Genomic DNA, 25,073 nt, shown 5'->3' with positions numbered 1-25,073 from the left:
TAAAATATTGTCATCAGTTTCATACATTCCTTCCAATGTTTTCTGCATTTGTTTTGTTTGTGCATTTTTTTTCATTTCATATAATTACAAGTATACATTTCATTTCCCAGATTTTGAGAGGAATAATGGAAAATGTTCTTTTGGGTTACTTCCTCTACTCAGCCATCCTGGTTCTGTCCCATCTACTCTTTTGCTAGATGTGTATAGTACTGATGTGATTGCAGGTCATTTCTACTATTCAATAAGCCTCAGGTGGGCCTAGGTGAGAAAGCTTGATTATATTTTTGTTTGCAAGTAGGTGATGTGGGCGTGAAGCCCTCAGGACCCTAATGGCAGTTGCTAAGACCAGAGGCAGTGGTATTTGCACTGACTTCTAGTCCATCATGAATTCAGCCAATCAGAGACCTTAGTTCTAGCCAATCAGATGCCAGGTAGAAATGTATAAAAAGAGAACCCAGAATTGAAGAGGAGCAGAATGGAACAGGGGCAGAATGGAAGAGGAGAAGAGAATTAAAACACAACAGAACTGAAAGCAGCAGGACTGAAAGCAGCAGAACTGAGAGCAGCAGAACTGAAAGGAAGACACTGAGGGAGCAGACATCAAGACGGCACTGAAGAACAGACATTGAGAGAATGAGCATTGTCAGAGCTGCAGAAGAGAGTGCTGAGTGGAGAGTAAGGATTTGTGAGTGATTGTTTACAGGAAGGCCCTAGCAGGGTGGGAAGTTTGCAGGATTACTTGGTTCCTTGTTACAATACTGTATTATAATTTCCTTTTTACTAAACTGTGGTGGGCTTACTGGTTTTGAAACATCATTCCTACTATATGGAATTGGGGGTATTGGTTCTTGGATTTTATCCTCTGGAGTCGAAATAAATGTTATACTTCCCCTGCCTTCTACATAGAGATTTTCATACTTTGCAATTCTGAACCATTCGGGCATGTTCATGGTTATCTTCAAGGTCATTTATCTTGCTTTACTGATATAATGTGTGATACTATACTAATGCCGATATACAATTTATCTGACTATCTTATGGTCTTAGAGGTCTATTGGCGGCATAGACAGGTTAGGGGTATTGTCTAAGGTCATACAGTCCCAGTATGGGAGTTGGTGGAAATCTTTTCAGTTTATTAGAAAAGAATGATATGTGGGTCATAAGTATTTCAGCACAGCCCAATCCTGAGGACCACAAGTCTCATTCTGCCAGATACAAATCATATTTGAAGAAAAAGGAACCACATTTCACCCTTCTCTCATGACTCCTTCCTTTGGAATTCATATCAAATCATTCTACATGTTCTAGTTTATGAGTTGAGGTTTGACATGCAGCAAAATAGGTGCCTTGCATTGACAGGTTCTTTTTTATAAATTTTAAAACAAAGAAAGACTGACAACCTAGCATCTTAAAATGAACATTGTATTTGTGATCTGAGGATATTATGTCACATCCTAATACTATTCCTGGGTAGGCTTAAGGTGAATCTTTTAATATATTTGGACTTCAATTACCTGGTCTATAAAGGGGAAATTTTAGACTAGGCAATCTCTAAGATCCCATCAAGGTTTAAAACCTACATTCTATTGAGAACTCCAATAAATCAACTTGAAGCATTGATGACATTTTAGTGATATAGTTAGCATTTTAAAAATATATTTCTTGTATCATAGTAACACAACTGAGATATAGCCATCTGTTCCAAAAGCAGATTTTATTTCAATTTGTTACTAAATATAGCTAATAATGATCTTGGGTTTCCTCATTCTAATTGTGATTTTGTTTTTGGAACAGTTATGGGAAAAAAATCCACAAGACCAGATGGATTCATAAGTGGATTTAGCCAAACATTTAAAGAACAATTAATCCCAATACTATACAATAATTTGGAAAAATAGCAAAGAAGGAATTTTATCAAATTCCTTTTACACTACAAATATGGTGCTGATATCTAAAACAGGAATAGCAAAAACAGAGAAATCAAATGAATATTGATGAAAAAAATCTTAAATACAATGCCAGCAAGGAGATTACAGCAATATATCATAAAAATCATAGACTAAGACCAGGTGAGATTTATACCAGTAGGAAAACTATCAGCATAATTGACCATATAAAATGTGAAAACACACAAACTACAAAAACCATTATATGATTATATTAATATGTGGATAAAAAAAAAACTTTTGACAAAAGACAACACTCAGGCCTACTAAAATCAGTGGAAAGGATAGAAATAAATGAATACTGCTACCTTTCTAAAACCATAAGCAAGCATTATCTATAATGGGCATAAGCTAGTAGCCTTTCCAGTAAGATTGGGGATGAAACAAGGATGCCCATTATCACTGCTATTATTCAATATAGTACTAGAAATGTTAGCTATAGAAAGAAAAGAAAGAAAAGAAATTGAAGGAATTGGAATTGACATTGAGGAGACAAAACTATCACTCTTTGTAGATAATATCATGGTAATCATGAATCATAGAGAATCAAAAAAAAACTATTAGAAATAATTAGCAAATTTAACAGAGTTGCAGGAGATCAAATAAACCTGTATAAATCATTGGCATTTCTATATATTAGCAAAAAAAAAAGGCAAGCAGGAAGAGATGGAAAAGTAAATTCCTTGTCAGATGAATGCAGAAAATATAAAATACTTGGCAGTCACCTGCCAAAATGTAAGTATAGGCAAAGTGGATTTTAGTTATTATTTCTTGGAGTTTAGTTTCCCAGGATCCATGGCCATAACAATTTCTGTGATCCCAGGTATTTTTCATTGCCAATAAGGTGCTGAGTCACACTGGCTTCCACACCTGCTGGCACTGAGCCAATTAGGTGCTGAATCAGGTGAGTTTTCACGTTCTTTTTGGCACTGAGTCAATCAGGTGCTGAGTCTTTGTTTGAAAACTATATATATTCAGGGGATTTTTTTTTGCCCTGAGGCTCACTCATGGGAAGAATGCTTTGCCTGAGGTATTCTTGATTTCCTAGACAGGACTCTGGGTAGCCATTATTAAGCTATGTGAACCCAGATGTCAGCACTCTCTCTCAGTCTAGTGATGTATTTAAATAGTTCTATTATTCTGTTAAGACGGTTGGAGCCCTCTCTATCGGAACTAATTTCTTAATGTCTCTCTGCTTGTAAGGAATTGATTTTCTCCACTTCAGGGTGCTTCCTTTCCCCCCTGAACTAGTGGATGATATTGGTCATTCTTGGGTAATATATCTTTCTCCATTGTTTAATCAAAGTAAGATTATTAACCCCTTTGAAGCAGACTTTCCTTTATAAAAGAAGATCAAGAACCCGTGCTAACATTCCACTGTGTGCAAGTGTGGTTGCTAATACACAAGACAAATTCAGGAACTATCTGAACACAGTTATGTAACATTTTTCACACAAAGTCAGATACAAACAATTGGAAAAATATCAATTGTTCAGGGGCAGCCTGAGGCAATATAAGAAAAAAGACAATTCTACTTAAATTAATTTACTTATTAAGTGTCATATTATTCATATTATGAAAAAAGTATTTTATAATGTGAGAAAAATAACAAAATCCATCTGGAAGAACAAAAAGTCAAGAATATCAAAGGAATCAATGAAAAAAATATAAAAAGGAATATGACCTAGCAGTATCAAATCTCAAATTGTCTTACAAAGTGTTAATTATCAAAACAATATGGTACTGGCTAAGACTAGAGTGGTGGAATATTCTAGGTACATAATACAGAGTAGTTAATAAGCATAGTAATTTAATGTTTAACAAACCCAGAGATCTGAGATTCTAAGCCACAAAAATCATGAGTTGACAAAAATTGCTGGGAAAATAGGAGAGAAGTTTGGCAGAAACTAGGTATAGATCAACATCTCACATTGTATATTGAGGTAAGGTCAAAATAGTTATATTATTTAGACATAAACAGTGATATTATAAGCAAATTAGGGGAGCATGAAATATTTAAGTGTCAGATTTCTGGATAAGGGAAGAATTTATGACCAAACAAGTGTTAGTGAGATTCATTAGATTTAAAATGGATAATTTTTATTACATCAAATAAAAAAAAAAAGCTTTCACAAACAAAATCAATGCAGCCAAGAAAGGAAGTGGGAAACTGGGGGGAGGGATTATAGTGAGTTTCTCTGGTAAAGACCTCAGTTTTTAAATATATAGAGAACTCAGTCAAATTTATTATAAGATGAGTTATTCTTCAGTTGATAAATGTCCAAAGGACATAAAAGACAGTTTTCAGATGAAGAAGTCAAAGCTATCTATAGTTAGATGAAAAAAGCTCTAAATCACTATTAATTAGAGTATTAAAAATTAAAACAACTCTGAGGAACCACCTCACAACTATCAGATTGGTGAATACGATAGAAAAGGAAAATGATAAAGGTTGGAGAGGTTGTGAGGAAAAAAAATTGAGACGCTGATGCACGATGGGTGGAGTTGTGAGGTTATCCAATCATTTTTGAGAGCAATTGGTAACTATACTGAAAGGGCCTTAGAATTGCAAATACCTTTTAACCCATTAATACCACTACTAAGTTTTTATTACAATGAGATCAAAGAAAGTGAAAAAAAGACCCATACATACAAAAATATTCACAGCAGATCATTTTTTTTGTGGTGGCAAAGAATTAGAAATTTAGGGGATGTTCAAGGATTTGGGAATGGCTAAACAAGTGTATTGTATGATAGTAATGGAATACTATTGGGAGATAAGAAATGACAAGCAGGATATTTTCAAAAAAAGCTAAGAAGTCTTACATGAATGGATTCAAAGTTAAATGAGCAGAACTAGAATATTGTACTCAGTAATAGTGATATTGCATGGTGATCAGGTATGAATGATGTAGCTCTTTCCAGTAATATAATGATCCAAGGCAATTCAAAAGGACTTATGATGAAAAATGCTATCTACCTCCAGAAAAAGAACTGGTAGAGTCTAAATGTAAACTGAAGCATAGTTTAAAAATACTCTTTATTGGTCTTTTTTTTTTCTTTTGTCTGTTTTACACAACGAATATTTAAATGATTTCTATTACTGCACAGGTATAATACATATCATACTGCTTGACTTCTCAAAAAGGTGCCAGGAGATGGAGGGAATTGGGGACTTCTAATTTTAAAAATCGAATGTTAAAAATATTTACTTACATACAATTGAGAGAAATAAAAAAATCAAATCCAAAAATGTTAGGAATTACTTTTATATTTGGGAAATATTTCAAGTTTTGCATTGTGCCACTGTTTCCTCTGTTATTTCTCCCTTTTTATCTTTTTTATACCAGCTATTGTTCCTTTTTTTAAACAAAGTTCATGTAAGGTTTCAAAGTATTTTTTTCAGGGTTTTTGTAGTTCAAATGGATTATATGATTGTTATTTGGATTGTCTTTCCTGCTAATACTTCAATAATATATAACCAAAGTTAGTGGTCCTATGAATGGTATCAGTTTCTCATTAAAAGAATGTTTTGTTCCCCCAACTTCAGTGGACTAGTAATGCAATAAAACAGTGATCTCAATAGTCTCAGGTCACAGCCATACCCCAAGGAGTGTGTAACCAATCAATGAAGCATTGAAGAAGATGAGTCTTCATTCCCCTTGCCTAGATTCCCAATTGTGGGGCCTGTCCCAGAAACAACCATCCCCAGCATTATCTTTCAAAACTCACCCATTCTACTCTCTCCCTCCCCCTTGGAAGGTTTAAGTCTTCTCCTTTCCTTACTTTGTATAGGTCCTTCAGGGAAATTATAACTTATCACTATCTAGGCACCCAGACCAGCAGGAACGAGAGTGAAAAATGCCATCACTTGTCTGTTACTCTAATTACCTAATGGCTGAGGTAGGGTTCCCTTTGGAGGTGAGCTCCGGGCCTTGGGGGCAGTGATTAAATAGTTAGAATGCCATACAGATACGCAGAAATACATCAATATATACACATACGTGCATGTTTGCATATATGCATGTGTGTGTGTGTGTGTGTGTGTGTGTGTGTACAGATATGCAGCAAGGTGGCACAAGGGATGAAACATTTGGCCCGAATCCCGAAAGACTTAAGATCAAATCTAGCCTCAGACACTGGCCGTGAAACCCTCGGCAAGTCAATCAACCTCTATTTCTCTCAGTTTCCTCATCTATAAAATGAAGATAACATAGTTCCTATCTCTAAAGACTGTTTTGAGGATGAAATTACATATTTTTATTTTGCAAAAGATAAAGTGCTATATAAGTGCTAGCTATTATCATTAATATTTGTATTAATACATAGATTTGCTATATAAGTGCTAGCTATTATTATTAATATCTACCGCATGGTATTAGTTTGAGGATTAAAAATGACATGCAAATGGATTTAGAACCTAAAAGTGTGGTTTAAAAAATGTATGTATTTGCAGCTTCTCTTTGTACTACATTTAAATAGAAATCATTTTTGTTCCATGTAAATGTAGTGAATTTATATAAATGTAACAACGTTTAATGAATAATGAGCAAAGATCAAAGCAGAAAGTAAATCAACTCAAATGGTGTTCATTACTACTATGCTTGAGCAGTTATCACTCATCACATAAAAGTTAAATGGTATTGGAAGTGGTAGTAGTTAGGGTATTGGGTGAGGCAGAAAGAGTGGAAGACTATGCTAGAGTAATATTTTTTTAAAAAAAATAGAGTATTAAGTTTTAAAAAGATTAAAAAAGAATAAAGACATTTCCCCCTCCTCATCACTTACTCAGTGTTACTAAGAAATAATAACCCAAAATCAATATTTACTTTCTTCCTTCTTAGATAATTGATTATCTATCTAGAAAAAGTGACTAGCACAGAAATTACTAGACATGACTCTCTGTTTCCTTTCCTCTGCCCCTTTTAAGTTCTTATCAAACATACCTGGACCAGGACCTTTTACAAGTTTGTTCTCATGGCCTTTTCATATTTATATCAAGGTGATTATAATCTGTGACTTTGATGCCAGTCATTTGAAATTTTAAGAAGAGGATCTTGCCAGCAGTCATAAAGCCAGTAGGGTCATTCATTTCAACTTTCTTTTTCTTTTTCTTTTTTCCTGCTGAATCTGTGAACTGTGTTCCTATAAAGTGATTTCTTACCTAAAAAGTCATTTGTTAGATGAATAGTGATCTCCACTCCTGTTTGGTAGAAATACCAGAAACATATTTATGTACCTTTCTAAGAATAACTTGTTTTCTGACAATTTCAGTAAGTGATTCATATGCCTTTCTTGGCTAAAGTCTATTCTGGCTTTACTTAGTTTCTTTGTTTTGTTTTTTCTTTTCCTCTCAGAAATAGACTTTTTAAAAAAAAATGCTTCTGCTTCACTAGTGTTGTATGGAAAATATTTATCAATAGAGTTTAGAACAGAATGGGAATAAGGCCTGTGGCCAATTAATCTGATAAAGGAAAAAAAAGCCAAGTTGGAAAATTGAGGTTTTTACTATCCAGTCAAAATGGATTACTTTTTTTCTGAAATAAATTCTCTTAAATTTGAAGCTTTATAATATTCTTTTTTTAATTAATTTATTTTTAGTTTTCAACATTCACTTCCACAAGATTTTGAATTCCAAAATTTGTCCCTATCTCTCTCCTCTAACCCCAAGACTGCATGCATTCTGATTATTCTTTTTCTAAATCTATCCTCCCTACTCCACATCCCACTCACCCACCTCCACATGCCACCATCTCTTATCCCCTATTCCTTCAATTTTCCTGTAGGGTAGAGAGATTCCATATCCCGTTACCTGTGTATATTATTTCCCAGTCATATGTAAAAATAATTTTTAACATTTGTTTTTAAAACTGAGTTCCCCATTCTCTCCCTTCTTCCTTCCTTACCCACCATTATTGAGAAGACAAGCAATTGGAAATAGAATATACATGTATAGTCATACAAAACTCTTCCATAATAGTCATATTGTGAAAGACTAACTACACTTCCCTCCACCCTATTCCCCCCACCCCATTTATTCTGTTCTCTTCTTTGACCCCATCCCTCCTCAAAAGTGTTTGCTTCTGATTAACCCAACCCCTATTCTGTACTCCCTTCTACCACGCCCCCCATCCCCTTCCCCACTACTGTCCTGTAGGGTAAGATAGCTTTCCCTACATAATTACATGTGTATGTTATTTGCTCCTTAAGCTAAGTCCAAAAAAAGATTCTCTTTTTCCCTTTAACCTCCCCCCTCTTCCCCGCCACTGTAAACACTTTTCCTTGCCTTTTTATGTGAGGTGATTTACCCCATTCTTCCTCTCCCTTTCACCTTCTCCCAGTACATTCCTCTCTCACCTTTTAATTTTGTTATTTTAGAAATCATGCCTTCATATTTAACTCACCCTGTGCCCTCTACCTATATCTCTATCTATCTATCTATCTATCTATCTATCTATCTATCTATCTACACATACAGACATATATGTGTATAGACTTGCTGGGTAAGGGATTCTTGTTTGTAATCCTAGCTACTTTGACTTCTGGAATATCATATTCCAAGCCCTCCAATCACCTAATGTAGAAGCTGATAAATATTGTGTTATCCTGATTGTGTTTCCACAGTACTTGAATTTTTTCTTGCTGGCTGCTTATAATATTTTCTGCTTGACCTAGGAACTCTGGAATTTGGCTGTAATATTCCTGGGTATTTTCCTTTTGGGATCTTTTTCAGGAGATGACTGGTGGATTCTTTCCATTTCTATTTTACCCTTTGATTCTGATATCTGGGTTCTTTGTTTGATCATGTCCCTCAGGTAGTCCAATAATTTTAAAATTATCTCTCTTGTATCTATTTTTCAGGTCAGTGGTTTCTTCATTGAGATGTTTCACATTTTCTTCTTTTTTCTATTCTTTTTTTTGTTTTTATAATTTCTCATAGAGTCATTAGCTTCCATTTGCTCCATTCTAATTTTCAAGGAATCATTTGCTTCAGTGAGCTTTTGGACCACATTTTCCATTTGGCCTATTCTACTTTTAAGACATTCTTCTCCTCATTGGCTTTTTGGACCTCTTTTGTGATTTGGTCTAGTCTATATTTAAGGTATTATTTTCTTCCGCATTTTGAGGAGGTCTCCTTTAGCAAGTTGTTGACTCATTTTTCTTGGTTTTCTTGCATCACTCTCATTTCTCTTCCCAATTTTCCCTCTACTTCTCTTACTTGATTTTCAAAATCTTTTTTGAGCTCTTCCATAGCCTGAGACCAAGTCATGTTTTTCTTAGAGGGTTTCCATGTAGGAACTTTGACTTTGTTGTTTTCTTCTGAGTGTATGTTTTGATCTTCCTCATAATCAAACTAAGATTCTATAGTCTGAGTCTTTTTCCTATATTTGCTCATTTTCGTACCCAATTATTTGACTTTTTAACTCTTTGTTAAGGTAGGACTCTGCTTCCAGTGTGGAGGTTGTATTGTCCCAAGCTTCATTGGTTCTGTGCAGTTGTTTTCAGAGATACTCCTAGGAACCTACAAGTTTTCATTTCTTCCAAGGCAGTATGATATAAGGAGAGGTGTTTATTCCTCTCCTGGACTGCAAGTGACCACAAGCACTCTTTTCTGCCCTGGAACTGTGAGGAGGGTTCCTCTCCACTGATGTCACAAGCTCTGCTGTGTCAGTGCTCCTCCTTCCCCCTGGACTCTGATCCAGATCCGAGTTTGGGCAAAGCAAGTGGATCCTGCCTCGGTGCCATCAAAGAAACCCCTATAATCTCCTTCTGATCAGTTGTTTGATCCCCTTACGATCTGTTGGCTGATGCTGCCACTTCCACTGCCACTGTCACTGCTGCTGTCTCTACTGCAGTGCTATGCTAGGGCTGGGATTTCAATGAGCCCCTCTCTCACTCAGGTCGAACAGGCCTTTCCTACTGACCTTCTAAGTTGTCTTTGGCATGTGTTGGTTGGAAAGTATGAAAATCACAACAGCTGGCTGAGCGTCAGTCCCCTGAGCCCTGCTGCAAGTTCACTGGGGACAAGGCTATGCTGGTGTGGCTTGCATTGGATTGCATTCCTCTCCCAGCCCAGTGCAATAGACCTTTCCTTTCAACTTTCCAGGTTGTTTGGGGCTGAAAATTTGTTTCGCTCTGTTTTTTTTTGTGGGTTCTGCTGCACTATAATTTTAGTCATTTTTACATTTATTTGGAGGGTTTGGGGGGAGGGCTAAAGGGAATACCTGTCTTTACTCCTGAATTTTGCCTCTGCCACCAATATTTTTTCTAATACTGTGTTTTTTTTTAAATTGTAGATTAGCATTTTCATTTTCCTATCAAAATACCATTCTTTTGAAGCACTGTTTCTTTTAAATTTTTCCTTTTTGCAATAACTTTTTAGATTTTCTTTCTTCTCCCGCCATCTTTGAAAATTCCATCTACCTGTATTTAAAGTTCAGTTACTTTTGTTGTTCTTGATCAAATGTGTTTGGGATATCTTCAATTCAACCATATGAAACATACAAACAATGAGCTGGCAGTAAACTAAGATGATTTCGGTTCATGTCAATTCAATGAAATTAGACATAAATATTGGGGATAGATGAAGATGAAAGGTGTAATCTTTGACAAACCTATAGGACCTCAGAGTCTCTTAGGAACTAAGTTAGAAAATAATTGATAGAATATAGTGAATTCATGGTGTAGGTTAAACAAAGATGGTTAAATTTCTGGGGAATGAAAAAAGGATCTTATCTATCAGAGGGAGTCAGAGAATACTTGCTAGAAGAAGTAGCACCTGTGCTTAAGGTTGCAAAAGGAAAAGAAAGATTTCTATAGACAGAGAATCCATTCAGGGCTTACAAAATATTAGTTCCCATTTTAATTCAGGACATGACATTAATATTAGTTTACTTCTTCAAATCATCCCACAACTATGATCCTCAGGCTAAGGAAAAATGAACAAGCAGGTCTTAATGATGAATTTTAAATGAGACCTTAAGTAAATGCATGACACTAATGGAGGCAGTAATTTTTAATGCCTTTATAGAAGTCAATTGTTTTAAAAATTTATTTAGAAAATTAAACAGAACAGGGTTCACCATCGATTCATTCACACAAGAGAATTTTTCACCCAATACGTTGATGTCTAATGGCACAATAGAAAGAATGATGAAAAAAGATGTTGAAGAACTTGAGTTCTAATCCCATATCTTGTATTAGCTGGCTATAAGGTTGTCTGGGTTTTAATTTCTTCATCTGTAAAATAATGGTGAGACAATATAAAATTAGAAAGGAGGCGTTTAAAACAAAAGCATCATTTATAAGATCATAGATTTATGTTGATAGTAGTACTGCCTAGAATTGGTAATTATTGCCAGCATTTATATAACACTTTAAAGTGTTTAAAGCACTTTACAAATATTAGCTCATAAGGCTTTGGATAAGGATACCAAATCACAGTAGTGAAGATTTAAAAAATCCCTGTAACATGGATAAAAGAAACCACTAACAGTACATACTCAAAATGTGTCTATCAAATCTCTGCATCAAATCCTCCAGCAAGAAAGAACTCACCATTTCTAGAGGGAGCACATTCTACTTTTGGGAAGCTCTCATATGAATAAGCTTTTCCTTTGTAAGGAACAGGATTTTAGTCAATCAATTCCCCTATCTTACTTAAAGTAACAAAAACAGAACACGTTAGTTCTAATGCCTTTATAAAATGAGAGCATCTCTATTGAATAAATCAATCAAACCAAGATGTTAAAATAATATATACCTTGTATTTCTTCTTAAATGGAGGATGTCAAGACCCTTTAAACAGGTGCATAAGAGCAAAACTATTGTTTTATAATAATACTTACATTATGTCTATTAAAATAATTCTCCTTTTGCAAAGTTCACATTCATGTGAGGCTGACTTTACTTAATGTGCTATTGTTAAGACATTTCAGTCATGTCAGATTATTTGTGACCCCATTTGAATTTTCTTGGCAAATATACTGGAGTGAGTAGCCCTTACCTTATCCAGCTCCTTTTACAGATGAGTAAATTAAGACAAACAGGGTTAACCAACTTTGGAACTATGCCCAAAGGGTATAAAAACGCGCAAATGCTTTGACCCAGCATTACCACCTCTAGGGCTGTATCTTAAAGAGATCACCCAAATGGGAAAGGGACCCATATGTAAAAAAAATATTTATAGTGGCTATTTTTGTGGTAGCAAAGAATTGGAAATCAAGGGAATTCCCATCAATTGGGGAATGGCTGAACAAGTTATGGTACATGAATGCAATGGAATACTATTGTGTTATAAGAAATGGGGAAGATACGGACTTCAAAATAATCTGGAAGGACCTACATGATATGATGCTGAGTGAGGGGAGCAAAACCAGGAGTATATCATACACAACCACAGATACATTGATTCTGTAATGAGTAACCTTGATAGACTTGGCTCTTCTCAGCCATACAAGGTTTAAAGACAATTCCAAAGGACGCATGATGGAGAGAGCTATTGACATCCAGAGAAGGAACTATGGAGCCTGAATGCAGATTGAGGTAAACTATTTGCTCTCATTTTGTTGTTGTTTTTTTCTCTTTTGTTTTTGTTTCTTTGGTTTTGTTTCTTCTTTCTTATGATTCATTCCATTGGTCATAATTCTTCTTTACAACTTGACTATTGTGTAAATAAATTTAATGCGAAGTTATATGTGGAAGATATTCTGTATTCCATGCCATCTTGGGGAGGGAAGGAGGATGGGGGGGAAGAAAATCTGGAACTCAAAATCATATACAACTGAGTGTTGTAAACTAAAAATAAAAAAAATTTAATTAAAAAAAAGAATTTGTGTCTTCCATCAAGCCACATATGTGAAAATATAATATGATGTCATTCTTCTCACCCTTTTCATTCTTTCGGAAAATGCAATTATTCTCCATGAAGCATATGTTATATATATTAATATGTAAATTTATTTTTGTTAGTTTTATATTAATAAACCTATATTTTTTTAAAAAAGTTTATTACTTTAAAGAAGTCCTCATGATAGGATAAGTTACCTGTCTTTTTAAACACAAGCTTGGAGATGATGTCTATGTAAGACAAATGTAGATAATTTGGTAAAAGTAGCTAAAAGAAACCAAAGATTTAAACTATTCTTTAGTTTATTATGTTGATTAATGCACCTGAATAGTTATTACATGACCCTATATCTATTTGTGCTATGTAAATTCAAACTCTAGGTATATGCTCAATGGATTTCACCACTGACGGATGAAATTGAGTATAAAAATTAGAATCTGTTACATACATACATAAAGACAGAATTTTTAAGCATCTGATTTAAATGCAATCTAAGCTAGACATTCTTTGTGATTATTAAAATCCGATCAAGGTCAGAACAAAGTGAAGAACAGACAAGAACTTATTAACCTTCAGGAGCTCTTATCTACTCCTGTCTGCTAAATAAATTGGAATTTCTTAGAATGATATTTAATAAGGGATTAAGTGCTGTTGCAGCAATACAAGTGTGTCAAATGCATTCAGCATTTTGTATTGTGGCTTGAAAGGTATGTTTAAAATTCTCTTTAAATGTATAAGTACATGACTAATCACCATAGCAACCAAAGAACAGATTGAGGGAGAGTCATTCAGAATACATAACACCTTTCACATGAGAAAATAGAAGTGCTTTGGAAATACTGATTATATATGCCAATACCACTAGAAAGTTGGGAAATAAAGTGTCCTTTTAACAACCAGCTTCACCTAATGGAGTATTACTTGTTTTAAAAAGATGTCTTTTTCAGTTTATTATGAATTTTATGTAAAGTTCAAAAGTAATTGGCAATCAAAATTATAAGTAAGTAATTTCAACATAGCCCATATTGGATTTTTTTGTTTCTTCACTATGCATAATAGATGTAAGAATTTCTGTGCTTTGGTGCATGTTATGGTGAGAAATTAAAAGCTATTTAATTAAAAATAAAAACATAAGAAATATAAGTTTAGAATATGTTTCTCAATATTTTCCCCTAAATTTACACTGTATGAGTATGTAAATTAAGATCAGAAAAGCATGATTAGAAGATTCCAAGAGGAAAATAGAGAACTTTACAGATGTCAAAGTGTTATGAAAGAATTTTTTTGGCAGTTTATGGCTTCCCTACAAATATTCCTTCTGGGAACAGTTGAGATTTTGATAGGAAATTACTTAGGAAGTGCTAACTTTCTCAAAAGTCTAGAAACATAGAACTATACCTTAAGGTCCTAAAAGAGATTCACAACATAAACTATTGAATTACATACTACTAAACAAACCAGAGACATTAAGGCCTGAAAAAAGTATAACAGTAAATATCCAAAGGCATTTCTAGTGTATGCTTTGCCACCATGTAAAAAAGGCTATGAGCTTTGTTTCTGTTGTTGTTCCAGTCCTTTCATGCACTTTGTGACTTCTTTTGAGGTTTTCTTGACTAAGGTTCTAGAGTGATTTGCCATTTTTTTCTACAATTCATTTTACAGATACAGAAATTGAGGCAAACTGGGTTAATGACTTGTCCAGGGTTACATAGATAGTAAGTGTCTGAGGCCATATTTCAACTATGCAAACTGAGTCTTCCTTACTCCAGGCCTGGCGTTCTATATATTGTATCACCAAGACACCCAGGCTTCATTCCAAACTTAATATTTGGAGGTGTTTTTCCTGGTCACTAGTACATTTTGTTGTTTGCTGTTGGGGTTATTAAATATAACAACTATGTCCCTTAGTATTTAGAGTACAAGATTTTTTGTTGTTGTTAACTTTGGATTGTTTTCTGGAGGTTATATATATACATATATATATGTATATATATATATATATATATATATATATATATATATATGTATATGTATACTTTTTTTTTCAAATGTCACTAATTTTGGAGTTCATAAGTTCTCAACACTTATCTTTTATTGTTTTTTGTATTACAATATTCTGTTTTCCCACATGTACAAAAATATTTATAGCAGCTCTTTTCGTGGTAGCAAAGAATTGGAAATTGAGGGGATGTCCATCAATTGGAAAATGGTTGAACAAGCTTTGGTATATGAATGCCATGGAATACTATAGTTTTATAAGAAAAGATGAGTAGGTGGATTTCAGAAAAACCTGAAAAGACTTACATGAACTGATGCTGAGTAAGTGAACAGAACCAGAAGAGCACTGTAGACAGTAATAGCAACAACTTTGATAGACTTATAACTTCTCAGCAATACAATGATCTAGGACAATTTCAAAAGGCTCAGGATGGAAAATGCTATCCACATCCAGAGAAAGACCTATGGAGTCTGAATACAGATAGAAGCATATTTTTTTCTTTCTCATAGTTTTCTCCTTTTGTTCTCATTCCTCCTTCACAACATGAGTTATGTGGAAATACATCTAATAGAATTACACATATATAGCCTATATCAGATTGTTTGCCATCCTGAAGAATATTTTGTGTTCCTAATCTATTTCAGATATCCACCACTCTGTTTCTTCACCAGTGCCAAATAGTTTTAATGACTGCTGCTTTATAATATAGTTTTAGAATTGGTATGTCTAAGGAACCTTCCTTTGCTTTGTTTTTCATTAATTCCTCTTTTTTTCTTAACCTTTTGTTCTAGTACAATATTGAATAACAGTGGTGATAATGGACATCCTTATTTCACCTCTGATCTTACAGGAATTGTTTCTAGCTTATCCACATTACATATAGTGCTCGATTGTGGTTTTAGGTAGATGGTACTTATCATTTTAAGGAAGATTCCATTTATTCCTATGCTCTCTAGTGTTTTATTTTTCAAAAGCTTTTTCTGAATCTATTGAGATAATCATATTTCCATTAATTTTATTATTGATATGGTAAATTATGCTGATAGTTTTCCTAACATTGAGCCTGCTCTGCATTCCTGCTATAGATACTCTCTGGTCATAGTGTATTAACCTGGTAATAAATTGCTGTATTTTTTTCCTTGATGTGTTGCTAAAATGTTTGCATCTATATTCATTAGGAAAATTGTTCTATAATTTTCTTTCTCTGTCTTAGCTATTCCTGGTTCATTTATCAACACTTCTATCATAAAAAGAAATTGGTAGGGTACTTTCTTTTCTTATTTTCAGAATATTTTATGTAGTACTGGAATTAATTGTTCTTTAAATGTATGGTAGAATTTACTTGTAAATCCACCTGGCCCTGGAGAATTTATCTTATGGAGTTTATTAATGGCTTGTTCAGTTTCTTTTTCATCTTCCGTTAATCTGCATGATTTATATTTTTGTAAATATTCATGCATTTCACTTAGCTTGTTGGATATATTGGCAGAAAGTTGGGCAAAACAGCTTCTAATTATTGCTTTAATTCCTCTTTATTGCTGACAGCTTCATTGTTTTCATTTTTGATACAGATAATTTGATTTCTTTCTTTTTAAATGAAATTAATCAGAGGTTTATGTAACTTCTTGTTTTTTCATAAAACCAGCTCTTAGATTTATTTATTACTGCAATATTTTTCTTACTTTCAATTTTGTTGATCTCACCTTTGATTTTCAGAATTTCTAATTTGTTGTTGAATTGGAGATTTTTAATTTCTTCATTTTCTAGCCTATTTTAGTTGCATGCCCAATTCATTGATCTGCTCTTTTTTTATTTTATTCACACAAACATTTAGAGAGGTAAATTTTCCCCTAGGTTCTTTCTTACATGAATTTTGCTATGTTTTCTCAATGTTGTCATTCACTTTGATGGAATTATTGTTTATATGATTTGTTGTTTGTTCCATTCACTCTTTAAGATTAAAATAGTTTCCAATTAATTTTTAAGCTAGCTTTCCATGTCACTATTTCATGTAGCTTTTATTATATCACGATCTGAAAAGGATGTATTTACTATTTCTGCCTTTCTGCATGGGATTGTGAGTTCTTTAAGCACTAATACATGGTCAGTTTTTGTGTAGGTGCCATGTACTACTGAGAAAAAGGTATATTACTTTCTATTCCCATTCAGTTTTCTCCAGAGGTCTATCATATCTACCCTTTCCAAAATTCTACTCACCTCTCTAACTTCTTTCTTGTCTATTTTGTGGTTTGACTTATCTTTTTCTGAGGAGAGGTTGAGATCCCCCAATAGTATAATTTTGCTGTCTATTTCTTACTATAACTCACTTAGCTTCTCCTCTAAGAACCTGGATGCCACTTGGTACATGTATGTTTGGTATTAATGTTACTTCATTATCTATGTTACCTTTTAGCAAGATGTAGTTTTATTCCTTGTCTCTTTTAATTAGATCTATTTTTTTTCCTTTTGCCTTGTCTGAGATCATGATTGCTACCCCTCCTTTTTTCTTCAGCTGAAGCATAATATATTCTGCTCTGGCCTTTTACCTTTATTCTATGAGTATCTCTCTGTTTCAAAAGTCTTTCTTCCTAATTACAAGTCATTTCCCATTTGATAAATGTCAAAGTATGTGAGCAGGCAGTTTTCAGAGGAAGAAATTACAGCTATTTGTAGTCATATGAAAAAATGCTCTCCATTACTATTCATTAGAAAAATGCAAATTAAAGCATCTCTGAGGTACCACATCACACCTATCAGATTGGCTAACATGACAAACAAGAAAATGATAAATGTTGGAGAAGATGCAGGAAATTTGGCATGCTAATTGTTTGTTGGTGGAGCTGTGACCTGATCCAAGAATTTTGTAGAGCAATTTGAAATTATGATCAAAGGGCTATAAAAATGTGCATACCCTTTGACCCAGCAATACTACTTCTAAGGCTATATCCCAAAGAGATCATAAAACGGGAAAATGACACACATGTACAAAAATATTTATATCAGCTCTTTTTGTGATGGCCAAGAACTGGAAATTGGGGGATACCTATAATTTGAGGAATGGCTGAAGAAGTTGTGGTATATAAACATAATGGAATACTATTCTGGTATAAGAAATAATGAACAGGCAGATTTTAGAAAAACCTGGAAAGACTTACATGGACTAATGCTGAGTGAAGTGAGCAAAACCAGAAGAAGATTGTACACATTAACAGTCACAGTTTGTGCTGACTGATTTTGTTAGACATACTTTCTCAGCAATGCAAAAGAATTCCAAAGGACTCAGGATGGAAAATGCCTTCCATGCCCAGAGAAAGAACTATGAAGTCAGAACGCAGAACAAAGCAGATTATTTTCTTTTTTGTTTTGTTTTGTTTTCTTTTTTCATGGTTTCTCTCATTTGTTATAATTCTTCTATGCAACATGAGTAGTGTGAAAATTAATTTGATAGGAATGCATGTGTAGAGCCCATAACAGATTTCATGTCATCTTGAGGAGGGGGAGAAAATTTAATACTTGTGGAAATGAATGTTGAAAACTAAAAATAAAGAAATTAATAAAAATAAAATGAAATTGGGAAAAAAGTGTTTCTTGTAAACAACATATTGTAGGATTCTGGTTTTTATTTCAGTCTGCCATCCACTTCTATTCTATAGGAGAGTTCATCCCATTCACATTCACAGTTATGATTACTAATTGTGTATTTCCCTCCATTCTATTCCCCTCCCCCATTTATACTTTTCTCCCTCTTTTCACCCTCTTCCTCATCACCAGTGTTTTTCTTCTGACCAGAGCCTCACTAAATCTTCCCTCCCTTCTATCACTCTCCAATTCTTTTCTCTCCACTTTCTCCTCGTATTTCCCTATAATGTAAGATAAATTTCTATATCCAATTGAGTGTGTATGTTATTCCCTCTTTGGGCCAAATCTGATGAGAGTAAGATTGAGACAATGCTCACTCCCTCCCTTATTTCAGTCTACTATAATAGATGCTTTCTACCCCTTAATATGATACAATTTACCTCATTTTGCCTCTCTCTTTCCTGTTCTACCGGTTCAATTCATTTTAACTATGTAATTTTTATATGTCACTTCAAAGTTTACTTATACCCTCTTCCTCTGACTATGTATCCTCCTTTATTTGACCTAATAGTGATACAGTTCTCAAGAATAACAAGTATCATCTTCCCATGTGTAACCAGAATTGTCTTTGTTTTCTTTGAGTGACTCAATTATCTCAGTGAGCTTTACTAGGTGCTAAGCCCCAGGCCCAAACCCCATTAGGTGTTAATGTAATCCATGTGGATGTGAACATCCCAGGGTCCTAAGGGGAGGGCCAACTCAAGAACCAATCACCAGAGCCTGAGCTCTGGTGATTCAGATGATGTCTGATGATGTCTAAAGCCCTATAAGAAGGGAGGACAGAGCTATTGGTGCGGGGCTCTGGAGATGGTGTTGATGAGGAGACTCCGGGCAGCTGTAGCTAAGGAGCCCTCCAGCTTGTAACCCGGATGTTGAAACTTTGTTGAACTGTGGTAACTATCTGTTGGGACTTGAATCAGACAAAGTCTATTGATGTCTGTAATTTGCATTTTGTTTTGAAGTTCAGGGTGCTGGTTTTTTTTTCCCCTGAACTAACTGAATGATATTTGAATTAAAAGTAAGCTTGTCAACCCCTTCACCTTGCTTCCCTTAATTAAGCAGATCAAAAGAACCTGTGCTGTTGGCAGCTTTCTGGGTGTTGGCCGTGGGTGAATCTTATACCCCCACAGAAGCTGCCAGCCGGGTTGTTGACACACCATGTAGGGATGTAAACAGTTTAACCTTATTCAATAGTATGTCGTTGTTGTTGTTTACTTTCCAGTTTACCTTTGCATATTTCTCTTGAGTCTTTTATTTGAAGAACAAATTTCTGTTCACTTATGGTCTTCCTCATCAGGAAAGTTTGCAAGTCCCTATTTCATTGAATATCCATCTCCTCCCCTGAAAGTTTATGTTCAGTTTTGCTGTGTACTTGGTTCTTGGTTGTAATCCAAGCTTTTTGCTTTCCAAAATATCATATCCCAAGCCCTCCAATCCTTTAGTGCAGAAGCTGCTAAGTCCTATGTGATCCTGATTTTGACTGCTTTATGTTTAAATTGTTTCTTTCTGGCTGTATGCAGTGTTTTCTCCTGATATAATAATTTTTGCATTTGGCTGTAATATTCCTTAGAGTTATCATTTTAGCATCTCTTTCAGGAACTGAACAATGGATTCTTTCCATTTCTATTTAACCCTCAGCTTCCAGCATATGAGCATAATTTACCATATCAATAATAATATTAATGGAAATGATATGATTATCTCAATAGATCCAGAAAAAGCTTTTGAAAAATAAAACACTAGAGAGCATAGGAATAAATGGAGTTTTCCTTAAAATGATAAATAGCATCTACCTAAAACCATAACCGGGCATTATATGTAATGTGGATAAGCTAGAAACATTTCTGTTACAGTGTTTCAGATACTGAAACAGTTCCACTAGATAGAAGGTTCTTTCTAGTCACAGATGTCTCAGAAAATTTTCTCAAGTCTTCCTGTACTGCAGAGGTAGAATCCATGAGCCCAGGAGATGATCTCTTTTGAGTTTCCTTAGAAACAGGCTCTTCCAGCTCAGTACATGCATCAAGTTCCTCTAAGGCTGAGACCTCCTGGCAACCCTGTGGAGAGGGAGCTAGGCAGCCCTTCCAGCCTGCTGGATGCCAGATTCTGCTGAAGGCCTCATGCCTCCTTTCACCTCTTCGTGTTCTCCTCTGTGATCCTGGGCACATAGTATGATCATTAGGTATTGAGTTTCCCCACAACTTTCTATGGAAAATCAAGGGAAATGGGTCATGGTTGCCTTGAGCAACTTTGAAGATCAGGACACCTTTAGAGAAGCTTGATCAAGGTGCCATCATTGTGAGACCCTCCAGATCAGGACTCCAGCAGAGTTCCTCTATCTCATCTTGCTCAATCAGTGGAGGCTATCTTTCCATTTCTCCTAGAAAGTAGCAGAAAGCCAGCATTCATCACTGTTGGATTTAAGCCTAGAGATGTGCCTCCAACAGCCACTGTGAAGTTCCTTGGGGCTGGCACTGTTGCCTGCATTGTTGGCCTTATCACCTCCTCCTGGCCACAGCCAAAGTCCAGCTGCAGATCAAGGAGAGAGCCAGTGGCCCATCCAAGCCTTCCTCTACCAATGCCCAGTGCCAGGGTGTCATGGGCACCATTCTGACCATGGTGAAGACTGAGGGCCCTGGCAGTCTGTACAATGGGCTGGTGCCTGGGTTGCAATGTCAGATGAATTGTTCCTCTGTGTGCACTGGCCTTTATGACTTTGTCAATCAGTTCTACACCAAGGGATCTAAACCCACAGATGTGGTGAAGGTATGTGTCCAGGTCCAGGCTCGTGCAGGTGGCAGCCAGAGCTATCAGGGTAGAGTGGATGTCTATAAGACTATTTCCAGAGAGGAGGGCCTTCAGGGCTATAGAAAGGAACTTCAGCCAATGTGCCCGCAATACTATCGTCAACTGTGCTGAGCTGGTGATCTGTGATCTCATCAAAGATGCCCTCCTGAAGGCCCATCTTATGACTGATGACCTTTCATGCCACTTCACATCAGACTTTGGGTTGGCTTCTGTACAACCATCATTGCTTCCCTGTTGACATGGTCAAGATGATATAATTAACTCTGCCACAGGCTAGTAATGCCAGTTCTGGCCAAGCACATCTCACCATGCTTTAGAAGGAGGGACCCAAGCCTTTTAACAAAGGGTTCAGTGCCTTCCTTTCTCTGCTTGGGCTCCTGGAATGCAGTGATGTTTGTCACCTACATGCAACTAAAATGGGCCCTAATGGCCACTTGTACTTCCTGAGAAGCTCCTTTCTGAGCCCTCTCCTTCTAGCTTTCTTCCTTATACTACACTTTGAGTCCATACCCCACACTGCCTCTCCTCTCCATTTTTCCCCTATTCCTCTCCTAACCTGTCTTAGCATTGAAGGAACTCCCTCCACTCCACCATCCCCCTTAGCCCCATTTAAGCCTTCTCCAGCCCACTTCAAAGACCCCACATCTGGGGTCCTGGCTTTGACCTTTGTTAACTCCACCTCCCTGGGGGCTCAGTTACTCTCATGGTTCTGCTGAGGTGAGGGCTGCTGGGACACCTCTCTTCCTGCATTAGTCTCCTTTTGCCACCAAAATAAGGGCCCTCTCCCCAACTTCTCTCATTACTGAAGCCCCACTTCTGGCTCTTCTGTTTCTCCTGAGGTAGAATTCTCTGGGTTTATTCAAGGGAGAGATGAGAGCCATTTTACCTGGCCATCATAGCTCCGGGAAGTTCAAGAAAGCAAGTTTCAAACCTTTAGACTGTGGCCTGCAGGCCTCTGGGCTTTCTGCACCCCCCACCCCCACCACAGCCACAGGCTGTGCACTGTTGTCTCCTTATCTCCTACAGATTCCCGTCTGGGGCTGAGAGGCCTGGGGCTCAATTGCAATAGGTGGTTCTTCCCTCAGCCTGAGCAGGCATTTCACTTGCCCGATGCTCTCCCAGACCTGTGCGCTGGCTGGATTTCTCTGCTGTTCCTGGTTGGTTTGGTCTGGTGCCCTTCCGCATGCCCAGGGCTCCTTCCCCTCTCAGCAACTAGTGGGTTTCTAACTCTTGCGAATCTGCTTAGATTCACTTTTTTAGACATATATAACAGAATTTGTGAGAGTGCTCCAGTATTTCCTTCCTTTCACAATGCCATCTTGGCCACACACCCTATCTTTTATTTCAGTGAAGATTGATCATCCAACTGAGGGGCTCCAATGTATGGGGAGGAGAAATTATGATGTTTCATTTTATACTAAACCACATTAGAATAGAATATTCCATTCATTTTTATTTTATATGTCCTAATGGGAAATTTCCTGACTTCATGTTTTTATGTGTTAGTATAAAACTGTATATGAGTGGTTAATGTTTGCCCTAGAGAATGAGAAAAAATTGGAACTATTGAAATTGAAATGGTTTCCCTTGGTTTCTCCAGAATTTAGTATAATAGAGGGTCATGCTTTTAGAATATGATTTTTAAAAGATTATTACATTTGTTCATTGGAAATGAAAGGTGCATATGTATAGTCCCAAAGAATTCAAATACATTTTTAGGTATGCCACATGTGAGTGTGTGTTTGTGTGTCTTTTTGAGATTAATATGGTGAATATAGTAGCATTCTCTTATCTATCATCAAGAGGAAACGAGAAAATTATTTGATATTGTTTCCAAAGGGGGGAAATTAAATTCTCAGGCTAAACAAATAGGTCATTCTACCAAGTTTTTATGCTATAGTATAGCTGAATTCTAAATAACAATAGGTGCATCAGAGGAAGAGAGAAAAATCTATCACTTATGGGAGATTAGGTTGTATGTTCAATGATTTTAAGTTGCTTGCTGCCAACAAAGACACTATTTCTCGTACTAATATCTTCCTCATGATGTGATAATGCTATGAATCATGGAATGTACAGAAGTTAAGTAACTTGCAAAGAATCACGGTAGAGGACTCCCTAGATAAAAATAAAGGACACTGACATCATATGGAAAAGCTGGCAAAGTGAATGATCAAGACTGACCTCATCATCAATAATTCCAGTGTTCCCTATTACATCTAGGAATTTAGGTCAAATATAAAATCTTCTGTTTGTCTTTTAAAACTCTTCATACTTGGAACATAGTAAGTACGTGTCAATGGTTTTAGTTGTTATTGTTGCTGGTGGTTGTATGACATATGTATTTTTAAATATTGTCCCCTAACCGACTTTCCACACATTTGGTAATAGAATGCAGCCAAAGAAATTTCTGAAAGATTTTTCCTAATGGTTCTTCCCTCTATGTATTTTAGATGCCACCCGGACTTTTTAGGAGGTCCTCAAAAGATTTTCTACACAAGTTAAATCTCTAAGAGATTTATCCAGGCATTATAACGATTCTAGCCTTCTCTCTTTCACTCCTAAATTGTATGTAATTATTCAGAGGCAATTCCACTTAAGGGAAGTCCATTGTTTCATTGATCTCTTAGGTTGGCATTGAGGTTCCATTAAGTGCCTATAAAACTGTACATGATAGATATTTGAAGATTAGCATATAAACCTTTTTTGGGGTTGTTTTATGTATGTGGAAATGCCATTTTATTTTGTGTTGTAAAGTTGAGATTTATATTAATAAATTTGAAACAAACATAAGCTAATTGCGTATAAAGTTCAAAACAATTAATATTGAGATTTACATCTGCTCCTTTATAACTCAAAATATGATTACATTCAAATATCATAGCCTTTTTAAAAATGATGTGTTGCATCTCTCCCATCAGATTGGCTAACATGACAAAACAGGAAAATCACAAATGCTGGAGAGGATTTGGGGAAAATGGGAAAAAAGTTACATTGTTGATGGAGATTGAATGGATCCAGATACTCTGGAGAGCAATTTGGAACTGTGCCCAAAGGGCTATAAAACGTGCATACTCTTTGACCCAGCAATACCACTTCTAGGGCTGTACCCCAAAGAGATTACATAAGTGGGAAAGGGACCCATATGTACAAAATAATTACAGTCGTTCTTTTTGTAGTGTCAAAGAATTGGAAATCAAGGGGATGCCCATCAATTGGAAAATGTCTAAACAAGTTGTGATATATGAATGTAATAGAATATTATTGTGCTTTAAGCAATGAGGAAAAGACAGACTTCACAATAAACTGGAATGATTTACATGATCTGATGCTGCGTAAGGGGAGCAGAAGCAGGAGAACATTATACTGATTACAGACACATAGTATCTGTGATGTCTAACTTTGATAGACTTGGCTCTTCTGAATAATACAAAAGTTCAAAGACAGATCCAAAAGACTCATGATAGTTCAGCTATCCACATCCAGAGAAAGAACTATGGAGTTTGAATGCAGATTAAGGCAAACTATCTGGTCTCTATTTCCCTTCTTTTTGGTTTGGTTTCTTATTTCTCATGATTCATTCCATTGTTTATAGTTCTCCTTTGCAATTTGACTATACTGTGAATAAGTTTAATGTGAAAGTATATGTACAACCTATATCGATTACATGCTGTCTTAGGGGCAAAGGGGGAGAAGAGGGAAGGAGAGAAAATTTGGAACAGAAAACTTGTGGAACTGAGTGTTGTAAACTAAAAATACAAAAAAAAGACATTAAAAAAAGAAATTAAGAATTAGTGATGGATCCCAGTAGAAAGCAAAAGTTGTCATTCTT

General features: G+C 35.7%; 1 pseudogene; it reads left to right on the top strand.

Annotated features, from left to right (window-relative positions):
* LOC118837342 overlaps positions 1–21,703 on the top strand; it is a 72,474-nt pseudogene extending 50,771 nt beyond the window's left edge.
* The last annotated feature ends 3,370 nt before the right edge of the window (positions 21,704–25,073 follow it).

The sequence above is a fragment of the Trichosurus vulpecula genome, chromosome 2 (genome assembly GCF_011100635.1).
Source record: "Trichosurus vulpecula isolate mTriVul1 chromosome 2, mTriVul1.pri, whole genome shotgun sequence".
NCBI classification, from domain to species: Eukaryota; Metazoa; Chordata; class Mammalia; order Diprotodontia; family Phalangeridae; genus Trichosurus; species Trichosurus vulpecula.
Note: the sequence above shows the minus strand (reverse complement) of the source record. Positions and strands in the feature narration are given on the sequence as shown.